Here is a 13,499-nt window from a genome sequence, read left to right as displayed (position 1 = left end):
GCTGTGATCACGCTGATGATTTCTAAGCGGCGGCGAGAAAGTCATTCCGCGAGAGCAACAAGTCGAAACAATGCCGGTTCGGTCTGTCGTGTGACGACGGAGGCCTGGAAGTGGCGGGTTGATTGATATGATGAGGATGCAATTAGCCTTGAGCAAGATTAAAGGAGGCTCTTATCACGCTGAGCACCACTTCAGCGTTGTGTGTCAGCGTTTGAGAGGGAGAGCGAGCGATCCTGTATTCACATCCACGAGACGGAGTCTGCGTTTAATCTGCTGCGCCGCGCCGCGCCCAGCCGTTGCGTTACTTCAGAGCGACCAGTTCCCTCATTGACGCGCCAACACGCTCACATCATACGGCTTCTTTTCTTTCTGAATGTGTGTATGTTTTCTCTCCTTGCAGATGAAAGAGAAGATGTTCAGAAGAAGACTTTCACGAAATGGGTAAACTCACAGTTGGCTAAGGTAAGACGACGTCCTGCAAAGGTTACCTTGGGTCTCCGAAGGGCTTGAGTATTCACCACTAATCTTTCTTTTTTGCTGTAAGACAGTTATAAGACCATTTAAAATGTGAGAATTTGACTTTTTTATGTGCGACTAGCTTCCAAAAAAACCCATGAGAAAACCAGAAACACTCAACCAATCAAAAGAGAGATTCCCATTTGATGGAAAAAGTGGATTCATTATAAATATAACCTCCACCCACCGGGACAAGGGTCAGACATCTTTCAGAGCACCGGGCCAAAGTCCTCATTACAACAGGGGCTCGAAGCTTTGCTTGCTTTGGGCTTGCCAACATTTAATTTGCACATCAAAAAAGACCATAATAGGACACATTTTTGAATCGAGAGCAAACTTGAAAGACTCCCAATTGCTTTTGTCTTGAAGGCCACTTCCATGTGTTTGTTTGTCGTGAGGCTGTTTCCTGAAGTTTTTAACTTTTTGAGAATGTTTTGGCAGATTTGACATCAAAAGGGTATCTGCAGACTTTCAGAGGCAGTCTAAGACAAAAGGTTTACAGCCACTATTCTAAGCCTCATACCACAATATGCCGATGACACGCTTCAATATCCGCGAGACCGCTTCAGCTATTTTTTTGTCTTTGAAAAGAGTAAACAAAGAGGTTTTTACTTTCTCTTCACAAACAAAGTAAAGCTGGCTCTTTACCTTTAGAACTTTGGCATTTGGTGTGACTGATATGAGCCACTTCAGCGAAGTTTAAATAGTTATGTGCAGAGTAGTTATTCCGAGGGAGGGCACAGTGTCAGAGTCTTTGTACTCTCACCACTTTAATTCCAAACTTCTCCTCCCCTGTTGTGTTTCAATTATTTCCTCCTCCTCCTTTGTAAGGAAAAAAAATGGAGCAGGAAGAAAGGATTTGTTGCTGTTATTGTTCCTACCCTTTCTCCTTTCATCTCCTGACTGTTTTCTGTCCGATTCAAGTCGGGTGATTTCAGAGTCATTTTCTGCGATGGCGCCAGAGCAAACAAACACAGCAAGTTTTTACCACCTCGGCTGTAAAGGTGGGATGAAGCGGCTATTGGGTGCGGGATAATATCACACAAAATGCACTTTTCCACCTTTTCTTCTTCGTCTTGGCTTCTTGATTTTCGTGTGCTACAGTTGGTTGTCCTGTAACTTCTTATTTGCCCCCACAGGGTCTGAGACATTTGTTTCCATTGAGATTCTCATGGCAATATTGTGGAGTCGTGTGTGTGTGTGTGTGTGTGTGTGTGTGTGTGTGTGTGTGTGTGTGTGTGTGTGTGTGTGTGTGTGTTTTTATTAAATACATGCCAACACACAACGCTCATGCTTTTTTCTCCAAACTTGATTACGAGGGTGCCAGAGGTGTGCCGTTACCATGGTGACAGGGATTTAAGTGATGGTGTGTGAATAGTGTGTGTGAGCTATTGCTCATTTGTGTGTGTGTGTGTGTGTGTGTGTGTGTGTGTGTGGGGGGGGGGTTCTTCTTCTCCTCTGTCTCCTCTGTCTCAGCTGGTTTTCTTTGCTTTCTCTCCAATCGCTGTTCCTTCTCTTTAGTGTCACTTTTCTCTTTCAGTTCTTTTCCTTATTTGTACCAAAATAAATTCTCAGTTTTGGCTTTTCTTTCTCTATTTCTTTCTCTTTCACACGTCTCTTATTTTATATCTTTTCTCTCAGCTTGTTCTTGTATTTCCCCTCAGTTCTCCTCCAACTCTCATGTTTCTTTCTGTTCTTTCTCCATTTTTGCTTGTTGATTCTTTCCCTTGTTCTTTCTCTTTTAATGTTCAATTCTTTTCTGTCTCATTTTCGTACCCCACTTTTTCTGTCTTTTCCTTTCCTCTTTTGTCCTCCCTCTTTTCCCACGTGACTTTCTCTGCTATTTCCCTTAATTCTTACTGTCCACTTTCTTCCTTTCCCTCCTCTTTGATCTATATTTGATCTTTTTTGGTGTCATTTTCTTCTCTTCCCTATATTGTCTCCCTTCCTTTTGTCTTGGCCCGCAACAGTTTCCTGTTCTTCTGTTTGTCCAATTCTTCCGCATTTCTCTTCAAATTTTCTTCTTTTTTCCCTCTTTCCTTTCCTTTCTGTACCTTACCTTTTCCCTTTTCTTCATACTGTCCAACATGACTGAAGTGAAAGCAGAGGAAAAGAGGGGTGGTAAAAGTGGGAGGCCAGGAGATTGATGGAGAGACGGAGGGTGTCAGGCAGGAGCGAAAAAGAGACGCCGTCAACCGTCTGCACTCGGTGAAACAATAATGAGTAGCCTACAATGGATAGATGAGCCAAGCGCACATCTTCCCCGGTCTCAAGAGAGCGAGAGGCAGCGAGACGGCAGATGGGACCACCGGCGAGGAAATAAAAGGAGCCTGGCGAGAGGGAGAGCAGAATCAGGCCGGAGTATGGAGGCAGAGTGAGGGATGGCGGGGGTACGACATGTGGGCAGAAAATGAGCAGCAGAGATGGCTGCTCTGGGTTTTAGTGTGATTTGCTTCCCAGAAAACCATAAAAACAGGCATCCCAGGAATATATGAGGGTCTCTCACCGGTAAAGTGATCTGTGTTGCGTTTGCTTCTTGTTTACCAGGCACAGCTGCTTCTTTATTCAACAGCAGCAGCAGTTTATCTTGTTCTGTGGCCTGTGAGTGGAAATGTTTTGAGCTGTCCACCTTTAGAACAACTCTGATTACCGCGACGTGAACTCTCTCGTATTTTAGGAATAACAAAGCTTTTGATGAAAAGGCTTCAGGCTCGTGGCGGCACAGTGAAACAGGCTTTTTGAGTTGAGTTTTCAAGTTCCCCCTGAGTTTGTTGGGTAATTGGATTCCAGCTAGGATAAGCTCCACCTCTTTTTGGCATTGATAAAAATGTGTACTCAAAAACTGCTAAAGTTTGCATGAATCTGAAAAATAAAAAGACGCATCTCACTCTTCTGATCGCGCAGAAATGAATATGAATGTAGTTTATTTCATGTATTTGCCATTGTCTTGAACAGGAACTGATGAGGATGTTTGTACTCATATCGTGATTTTCTAATTTAACATCAGTTAATTGAGTACGTTGATCCCAATATTACCAACCGATAAATACATTTTCGCTCTTAGATAATAGTGCTCTTTCTCTTTTTGCACTCAGTTTTCAAGCAGATGCAACTACACCGGTGGCGCTATAAGTCACGATTTTATTGAGCTCAACATTGAAGTTTCTATTAAAACTACAAACACGGCAAGAGATAAAACAAAAATACATTTCACCAGGAAAATCTCTTAACTTGAGCAAACAAAAACATTTTCAAGACAACAAGTAATGAACAAATGGAAAGAACACAAGAACACTTATTCTAAAATGTGAAATGTGATTCTATATGTACATTCTTTTCAATCCAGCTGAGTTCTCTACTATTAACTTGAATTACGTCAACATTTTAAGAGTTGTCTTGGTTTTATTAAGTTTTGATTTCAACAGGCTATTTATATTGTAAATAACATTCATTATACCATATATGGTGATGTGTTGGAAAGGAGGAGACTAAACGACACCATAAAGAATTATTCGATCATGTTACACGTCATGCTGTTTAAAACAGTCAAGAAAACACTGACTTTGACCTGGGAGGACAAAAGGTCCAGAAATGGAAAGACAATATGATGTAATGTGGCGCTCGATAGGTAACGGACCAAACTAATGTTATAACACAATGATAAAGACTTTAAGAGTTGTAAATGATCTGCTTTCTAGCAAAAAAATTTAACTGATGATTGTTTATGTGTGACTTTTCTCCCACTATCCTAAATCGGTTTTCACCACTCCTTTATTTCTACCATTAAGATCCATCTGTTTGGTTTAATTTGCTCAAAGTCTAAGGAAATGCCTATCACTTCAAGGTAAGATAGACTGAGTGGCATGTTCCATTCAGGTATCAAACAAAAGCATGAAATCGGTGTGAAATCTTGAGAATTAGCTGCAAGTCACCTAATCTGCTGAAAAACACCCATTGGAAGGCGATGAGAGTCTATTGAATCCCGCTCTGAAGGACACACACAAGACATCGAGTTGTATGCTGCGGGCTTAAAGTGAGGGGAAAAATCTGTGTGGAGATGACAATTACTAATATCCTTGTCTGGAGAACGGCTGTGTTTGTGTTTGTTTCTCTGGCTAATCCTCACGCCCTTGTAGCTCACAGAGAGAAAGACACAGAAATGCTCGGAGATATGAATTAAGTGGACGCGTTTCACACCTTTTTCCGCTCGCAAAATTCTCCGATAGCACTCTGCTGCACCGCTCACCTTTGTAGATCATCTCCGTTTACATCTCGACAGAGGGAATATGTTCAGGCGATTAAAAAGCTGCTCTGTAGCGCTGCGTTCAGTGAGAGATAAAAACTGCTCTTCTAAATGGTATTTAATGGCCTGCTTGTTTTTACGCAATGTGGTTTTGTGAGAAAAGACATTTAGTAGCCTTTATGAACAAAAGTATTCAGACTCGGTGCCACTTAGAACGGCCTACCGTTGGCAGCTTTTACTCTTCTGGGAAAACCATTGAAAATCAGATATCAAAGTTTGGCTGAGTTGGTAGAGCAGGTTGCCAATAGTCCAAAGGTTGTTTTTTTTTATGACACTGTTTACAAAGTGTTGGAGGCAGATAAATATTTGAAATGAATCAAGAATTCCCTTCAGGGAAACTAAAAAGCAGACCTCTATACCTTTGTAAAACTTCTCAGTTGGAACAAAGTCCAACTTCTCACTTGGTGACGCTTCTGCTTGGCCATGGAAACCTATTAGGCCGTGAGACTCCTGGTAAACAGTTAATGAAATAATGTTAATGCCAGAGGAGGTTTGTAGCTCTGCAGTTAATGAGCCAGCGGAGCGTCGGAGGCTTTTAATCACTCTGTAACCTCACTGTGTGTCCTCGATGCTACTTATGGTTGACTGCTTAATGCGTGGAAATAAAGACCCACGCTGGAAGTTAGTGAGCAAAACACAGTGACTCAGACATTCAGTCTCCTCTCTTAGTTTGGTCCAGGGTAAAGATGTTCTCCCAGTAACTGCTGAATGTCTGCAAAGACCTTCAAGTAGTTGTGAATGTCGAAAAACCCCGGAGAAGAGGGGGCCACAAAGTAATTTGAGGGAAAAACAGCTGTTACCGAAATCCTTTCAGAAGACAAATGAGAGAAAACAACCTTTCAGCACCTGTTTTTTATTAAGGCTTTTTAGATGAAGGCTGATAAATTAAGCATTGTTTCTCTCCCTCCATATTCTCATATAGGCGAGGATGTGAGAGGAGGTGAGCTCGTAAAGGTAAATCATTTGGCAGCGTGATGCTGAGACATCATCAGTCAACCTGCAAAAGTTTTACTGATTTGAGGGATGTGCCAAAATACCGATTTGTCTCCCTCTCGCTCTTCACGCATGCCATGATATTAGGTAGTGGAGGGTTTTCATTTTGTTCAGCAACAGGAGCCTGGAAAGTGCTGGGATCCTTGCCGTCATGTTTTTTCAACCAAATTCTGCACCGACGATCTAAATGTGGAAATCGAAACTTGTAAACTCGTCAAACTCATATCATGCAGTTTTTGGAAATCCAGTGTGAGTTGTGAGTTTTCCGTTGCTAGTCAACAGGAAATGAAACCCTGTTGTGACCTTCTACTGCTCTTCAAGGTTGCGCCTGTTGTGCATTCAGAAATCGTACGCTGCAGACCTCGGTTGCTTATTTTCAGTTCCTGTTTCCTTTCTGACCGTTTTCATTTGACCTCAGGCTTCAACAATGAATCTTTCCCAGTGAACCGCCGCTTTCTGGACATTTTTTACACCATTCTGTGGAAAGTGTGTGTGAACGTTCCAGTTCACCGACCAACAGGAAACGTGAAGCTTCTTTTTTCCTCATGGCGATGCTCACTTTAAACATCAGGAGACTACGATGACTACATTGCCACATGCGTGTGGTTGCTGCATTGCAATTGGCCAGTTTAATATTCATATAAACGAGCAGTTAAACAGTTTAGCTGTAGGTGTTTTACAGCTGATCTTCTGATAGATGTTTGGTGTTTGGTGAGATAGTAAATGATCACTTTTGGTTCTTACCTTTGTTCTGAGAACTTTGAGATCTGAAAAGGATTAATGCATTTGAAGCACTTAATTGAACTAATATGAAGGATCTGCTTAAGTTTTACATCAGTTTTAGACATTTCACATGCAGGGTTTTCCTTATATACTTACTATTTAGTTTTACACTATTTTAAAAGAAACTGTGGTATAACTTCTCTCATTTAAATAGATTAGCTGCCTACATTGAAGTTGACATTATTTTGTGTTTCCCACGTCCGGCAAAATTGGTCAAGCAGAGATATTGCTCATTTGGTTGTTTGTATTGCACAGATTGCCTCAGTATTTGTTCGGGATCAGGAAGCTGACAGACCTCTGTACGTATCGATTCACAGCGATAAAGGCGGCGCTGCGCTGCCAGATGGAAATCCCTCCTCGGCTGAAATGCTTCAACATCTCCTCGTCAGGGTTGGTGACCCCTGCTCTGCAAACAAATATCCATCAAGTACACGGCACCTAATGGGATACACAAGGTCTCTTAATTGTATTTTGCCTCAGAGACCGAGCAGCTCTCCTGTGCTGGCTGTTGTGTCAATTAACTCATGACAATTTCACTTAATGTTATATTAATTGAATTAAATGTGGACCTGGGGCTTTCGGGGTGTCGGGGTGATTTCCAACTTTACCCAGTTGGTGATGTAGCGCCTCTCTGAAGTGCTTCTAAAATAAAGGCACGTAAGGGATGGCCTTGGACGGTCCACGGCACTCCAACTCTTTTCTCTTGTACTCGCAAAATAAGTCAATGACCTGCTCTGTAAGGCAGCTAATGTCCTGTGTCACGAACAAAAAAAAGCAGTGGCTCAAAGCAGCCATTTGTCTACCTGGAAAAAGAATCCATTGAAATGCGTCAGTTGGCTCTTTTTGCCTCGACAATGAAGATATGTAACGGTTGCATACCTTCCTTTTCCCAGGGTCAGACCCTGCATCCCATCAGTTGTGTCGTCTTTCATCTCTGTGATTTAGACTCGACTCGACTCACCCAACGTGTGGGAAAATTCAGTTACAGATGGCAGCGAGGTAAAACTGCCTGTGATTGTTCTCATCACAAATTTGGAAGAGTTCAGTAAGTTAAGGATTTGTTTGTTTGGTGAAACAAACAGTTAAAATCAGATCTGAATTAAAGACACATTACCACTTTTTGATGTTATACCCATTTTATCCATCGGGCGGCAGTGCTGAACCAAGCTTAATTCATTCTGTTAGTTGCCTTTAACCATGATTTTATACACCTCAAAGCTATAAGCTTAGCACATTAGATCATAGAGTGACACCCTACATCATCTAGTGGTAGAAAGTGGTATTACAAGGCTAACTTTAGGGGTAGGGTTAGAGCTGACACACTAATTAAATACTGCGGGAGTTACGTGGCCAGACGTAGTCGCTTGGGCAAAACTACAAAAACCAGGAATGAAAACAAAATTAAAAAGGATTTTAGCAAGATGTTTTCAAAGTCTGAGCCATAAACAGAGGAGATGTAATGTGATTCCATTGTATTTTCCAATCGGAGGCATCATCAGATACGACTTACTGATGAGATCACACAAATGTTTCCAGTTCAGCCTTTGTAAAAATACTTTTTTGTTTTGTGTATTTCACAACGCAGCGAGTTTGTGAACCAGGTTGGCCGCTGCTCCTGTTCTGTGATGATCATCTGGAAGGAAAGCTCGACTTATTTGTCCTGAGGTGTAATCTATACTCTTGGACATCATTGAGGACGCTCGGCTCCAGAGTCCAGCCACGATTGAGCTCTGGTGCAGATTACCGGTTTAAATCTGTTCCCAACATTCGTCCTGGCCTTGAACTTCTGATTCTGACTGTAACTCCATATTGATGCACGTTCCAACTGTACAGGTGAGGGAAGTCAAATCAAGTGTGTGTGTGTGTGTGTGTGTGTGTTTTTTTTATTTTGTCCGACAGCTAAAACACACACACACACAAAGGAGAGACAGAGAAATGAGTCAGCGGCGTTTGGCATTCTGCTCACATTGCTGGTAGAGGTCATTGTTCTCGTTGCTGTCAGTGTTTGCAGAAGATGAAAACACACCTGTGTGTTTGTCATGATCACAAATACAAGTTATGCAGGTGGAAAATGGGCACGGCGAGGACTGATTGTGCCTTTCTGGCACGGTCTGAATCTGAATGAACATAAAATGACTTTTTGTTGTTGTTGTTATTGAAAGGAGATAAAAAGATACCAGGAGAATTGATATTGGTGGCCGACCCTAAAAGCTGCAGTACAAAAAGGTTTTATTTAAAAGAATATCATAGTTTCTGTGTTCATTTGTCTTAATGTCGAATCAGAGCACATCGCTGCTACATAATACCCACAAGCCTTTTTTTTTCTCTCTTCTTTGTCGACATAGGATATTGAACCTCAAATATCCACTATTACAAGACACAAGTGGCATCAAAGAAAAAAAAGTTCCTGAAGTAAGGGTGTCAAACATGTGGCATGCAGGCTATAATCTATGACTTCATTGCATATTAATGTCCTAAAATGGCTCCGGAATTGTCTTTCAAAAAAATCAGAGGCTTGAAAATATTTCAATATGGACCCTGGAAGAGGTTGAAGCAGAGCAAAAATCTGAATTCTGACTCTTTTGGTCAAAATCCTGCCAGAATTCCAGCACATTCAGAGTTGTGTCCCTTATTCTAACCTTTCTTGGTGCACTGACTTGTTGAGCAGCACAGATCTTGCTGTACGAGTCCAACAGACGAAAAATCCCTCAGAGCTTTGTAGCTTTTTAAAGTCAAGAATTGGATGCGTTTGAGAGCAGCAGCTGAATTTTTTGACTGTATGGCACCCCAAAGCACCGTTGTGTAGAATCTATAAAACACCTGCTGGGGCAGAAAATGTGTGTGCACTTCTGATGATTCCTCGGTTTTGAGCTCGGGCCAACACATGAGGATGGAGCGGTTCCTGTGAGAGACGTCATTACGAGAGCATCAATCCTGGGCTGTTCTCACGATCAGAGGGCGGAAACATTAAGAGGTCGCCGCTGATCGGACCACAGAGACACTTGGAATGAGTGTGCGTGGGCACGACAGAACCTTGTTTTCCTTGGAGCCGCTCAGATTCACACTGGAATTGGTGGTTTACTGGTGAGAAATGCTTCTAAAATACAATAATACACACAGGAAACAAGGAAAATTCTGAGAATTGTGTGTTTTTCACTTTTTTTGCCACTTAAGGAAGCAAAGGTGTCATTGGTGACTGTGAATGGATAAACTGGATCATTTGGGAAATAACTGGTACCAGTTACACGCCTGATGTACAATCGATCAATCACTGGCCGATTTGGTACATTTGCCTTTATAAATATTGAATATCACAACCTTATGCAGAGATGCTTCTGTTCTCATGCCGAGGATCATTTCCTCTGCTGGCCCTCCTATGACTTTTATCTGTGGAAGCCATTGCATCAATTGTACAACCTATGAAGTGTTGAATTCCATTTTTTCTTTGCCTTGTGCGAGTCTAATATTGAGAACCTCAGAAGGGGTGAAGCCTAGGACCTCGGTGGAATCCCCGACGACCCACGGAGGAGATCCCTAACCTGAGATCATGTGTTGTGGAATAGTAAATTCAACCGTGCATATGCTTTGTTTCCCTTCCTGTGGTGTTTCTTCAATTATCACTTACTGCCCATGCAGTATTACACCCAAACAACACACACACACACACACACACACACACACACTGTGCAATATGATTCAATAATGTCTCAGAGGCGTCGGTCGAGGGGTTGAGACGGAAAAGAGCAGAAGGAAGAGAAAATAAGACACTAAGTGAAGGAGAATGAATTGTGAGCGGGAGCGTAACATCCGAGAAAAGTGGGAAAACGAGAGGAAATGAGACACTGATAAGATTGATAACTGATTTTCTTTTTTTATGTGAGAATCCTGATTGTGTTTATTCTCCTTTACAAAGTTGTGGATCATTTCTACCCGTCTCCACGCCTGCGATCATGCATCTTTCATGGCAGACGAGGTAGTAATACGGCCTGATCGATTCCAGGCTGGCGATAATACGGGAAAGATTCATGATGTCATCCGGGCACGTAGCTGCCGTCTGAACACAGAGAAGAAAAGGTTTCTGTCTCGCGCCCTCCTTTACTCATCGTCCCCGTCCTTCCTCGTCTCCTGTCCTCGCCCGATCCTCCGACACCCTCCCGGTAATTACTTACCTCGGTGGGCCATCTCTCAATCTCCCGGTGATATAATTGCGCCGCTCGCCACGCTAAATCAAGCGTCACCTGAAAAATTAGCCCAGATTAGCTGATTTTAAATCTACAATGACACGTCTAATGTGTTGGTGGGCCTGTCTAGGTTGTTTGCAAGTTCAAGTTAAAGTGAAATAGCAGATCTTCTTTAATTGAAGGAATCGGGCCTCTTGAAGGACCTCTGGAAGGGAGCAAAATACTGTGTTAAAAGCATACTTTTACACAGAAAAACAGCTGGTATTTGTCAAAATATTGGGTTCTTCCCATTCTAGGATGTTATATACTTATATTGTGTATCACATTTTTTTTATTTTCTTTATACTTGTGCTGGCATTGTTGTGGTTAATGTAAAGCTACTGAGAATAAATAGGAAAATGACCACTTCCAAGTGCGAATATTCCAAGAAGCACATAAGTGGGGATGCTAACTGAGTGATTCAAACTATCAGCAATGAATACATGCACGTTCTTACAGAAAGATAATAGTTAAAACAATGAGCTGAATTCAAAGTGCAGCGAGTAAACAAGATTGTGAACCTAAAAGTGATTAGAAAGTCTGTCACATAGCTCACGAGAGGCTAAAACAGTTTAGCTGACGTAAAGTGATGATATAGTGGAGATAAATAAGTTTATATTTTGTAACGATGCTGAAGTAAAATATTAGTAGTTCAAATATTAACACCTAAAGAAATAAATAAAAGTTGGCTAAGATTGATAAACAGCTAAAAACAACAAATATTGGGAAAGTAATTTGTTCATTTTGTGACACAGTTGATTAAAGATAGAATTAATTATGAACTCTTGGCTAAAACAGTGAGCAAAAAGTAAGTCAAACTTGCAAAGTTTGATTATTTAGTAGTTTAAATGCAATGATTTTCAGCATAACAGTTAACTGTGGGTAAAAGTAAGACAGATTGTTGGCTCAAATATTTCTTATAATATCTAAATGAACAGTTGGATAAAATCGATAAACACCAAACGTTCTAATAGTTACAAGTTTTGTAGAAAGTATTTTGGAACTCTACTGTACATCATGAATGAATAAAACAATATTAGTAAGATCAGTCCATGTTATATAATAGAGCCAACCGGTCGACTTGAGAAGAAATCCGTAATAATCTGTTATAGCAGAACCAAGAATTTATACGAAAGGTCGTTTGGATTGAAATAAAAGATGTAAAAGTGGGTCTGCGAGAAATTCCACAGTATGATAATGTGCTACATCACATTCAGACACACAGATTCTTCATGTGCACTGAGGTCGCGTCGGTTTGCTGTCGACTTCCCGTGCTCCTCTTTATGTTAATGTATTCAGCTCGGATGAGTAAACACTTTGATCCCGCTCCTCATTTTGAGGAGGTTTTAGGCAGGCGGCACTCCTTAAACTTCGTGTTTTATCTCGGGGTGCAAGGTCTGATGTCTCCGACTAAAGGTTCTGGGTTTCTAAGGCAAAAAAAAAAAAAAAAGGATACACGATATTCTTTATCTTTCCCAGAAAACACAGTGATTGATTGTATAATGTAGTAAATGTTTTCAGATTGGTTGAGTGTTAACCTGGTGGGCTAATGCTAAATAACTTGGAATTGCTTTAGCACCGACTAGTGGCGAGCGGGAGTATTACAGTTAAGTTCGACCTTTTACAGAATAAAATTTCTATTGCAGCATCCATAACATTAATCCAGTTAGTTATCATTACAAAACTGTAGTTAGCCGATAAAACGTACTCGCTAAACAAACAAAAAAAACAGCAACTGAAGAAATCAGATAGTGATCGAATTTGTAGCGTGTATGTAAATAGGCTCACTCAGACTGTTATCAATTTCCCTGCCGCTGTGGCCACTGAGACGACATCACACTCAGTCTGCAGCGTGAAGAAAACTCCCAGCTTGTAATCCTCCTCTCGTCGCACTGATAAAGAACAAGCCCGGGGTATAGACGCAGCGGTTCACATTTAACGCAGGGCTGGGTTGTGATGACTCCGCTGATGTGTTTCTATGGAGAGCAGACTTTCCAGTGTGGGGATTGAACCACTGACCTTTAAACGGAGCTCGTGGATTGACCTTGCATGGCCTTTGCAGCACAGGTTGAGCTGTTTCATCACAACGTGGAAATGATTGTTGAAATAGATGTTTCTGTGTGTGTGTGTGTGTGTGTGTGTGTGTGTGTGTGTGTGTGTGTGTGTGTGTGTGTGTGTGTGTGTGTGTGTGTTTGTTTCAGACAGGGAAACCACCTGTGGAAGATCTGTTCTCAGACCTGTGTGATGGACGACGTCTGCTGGAGCTGCTGGAGGGGCTGTCTGGACATAAGCTGGTGCGAACACACACACACACACACACACACACACACACACACACACACACACACACACACACACACACACACACACACACACACACACACACACACACACACACACACACACACACACACACACATGCTGAAGAGCAATATGTGTCTGCCCTTTGTGACAAACTGTACTGGTCACGCTCACAGTGTAAAGTGATAATATAATAGCACATTTAACTTCGTCCCCGTTTTGATTGTTCCTGAGGTATTCGTACTCCAAGTAAACACATTTTCTCTCCTTTCTCCGCCAGCACAGATAACACTCTACTCACTGTGCTAATTTCATTCCTTGTTAGTAACACTGACGGTCTCAGTTGTTAAGCTGAGTCACTCAGTCAAGCTGCAGCCTCTCAA

The 13,499-nt window shown here is 41.7% G+C and overlaps 1 protein-coding gene across 1 annotated transcript in view; it reads left to right on the top strand.

Moving 5' to 3' along the window:
* Positions 1–406: 406 nt before the first annotated feature.
* Positions 407–13,499, top strand: part of LOC308127802 (dystrophin-like) — a gene marked incomplete at its 3' end in the record, with an annotated part of 105,190 nt that continues 92,097 nt past the window's right edge. The window contains exons 1-2 of the mRNA XM_080493131.1: positions 407–462; positions 13,017–13,109. The remainder of the gene's footprint in view (positions 463–13,016; positions 13,110–13,499) is intronic.

Source organism: Lipophrys pholis (genome assembly GCF_963383615.2).
Source record: "Lipophrys pholis genome assembly, chromosome: 23".
In the NCBI taxonomy this organism is placed as follows: Eukaryota; Metazoa; Chordata; class Actinopteri; order Blenniiformes; family Blenniidae; genus Lipophrys; species Lipophrys pholis.
The sequence above is the reverse complement of the archived record's forward strand: the minus strand, read 5'-3'. Positions and strand labels throughout refer to the sequence as shown.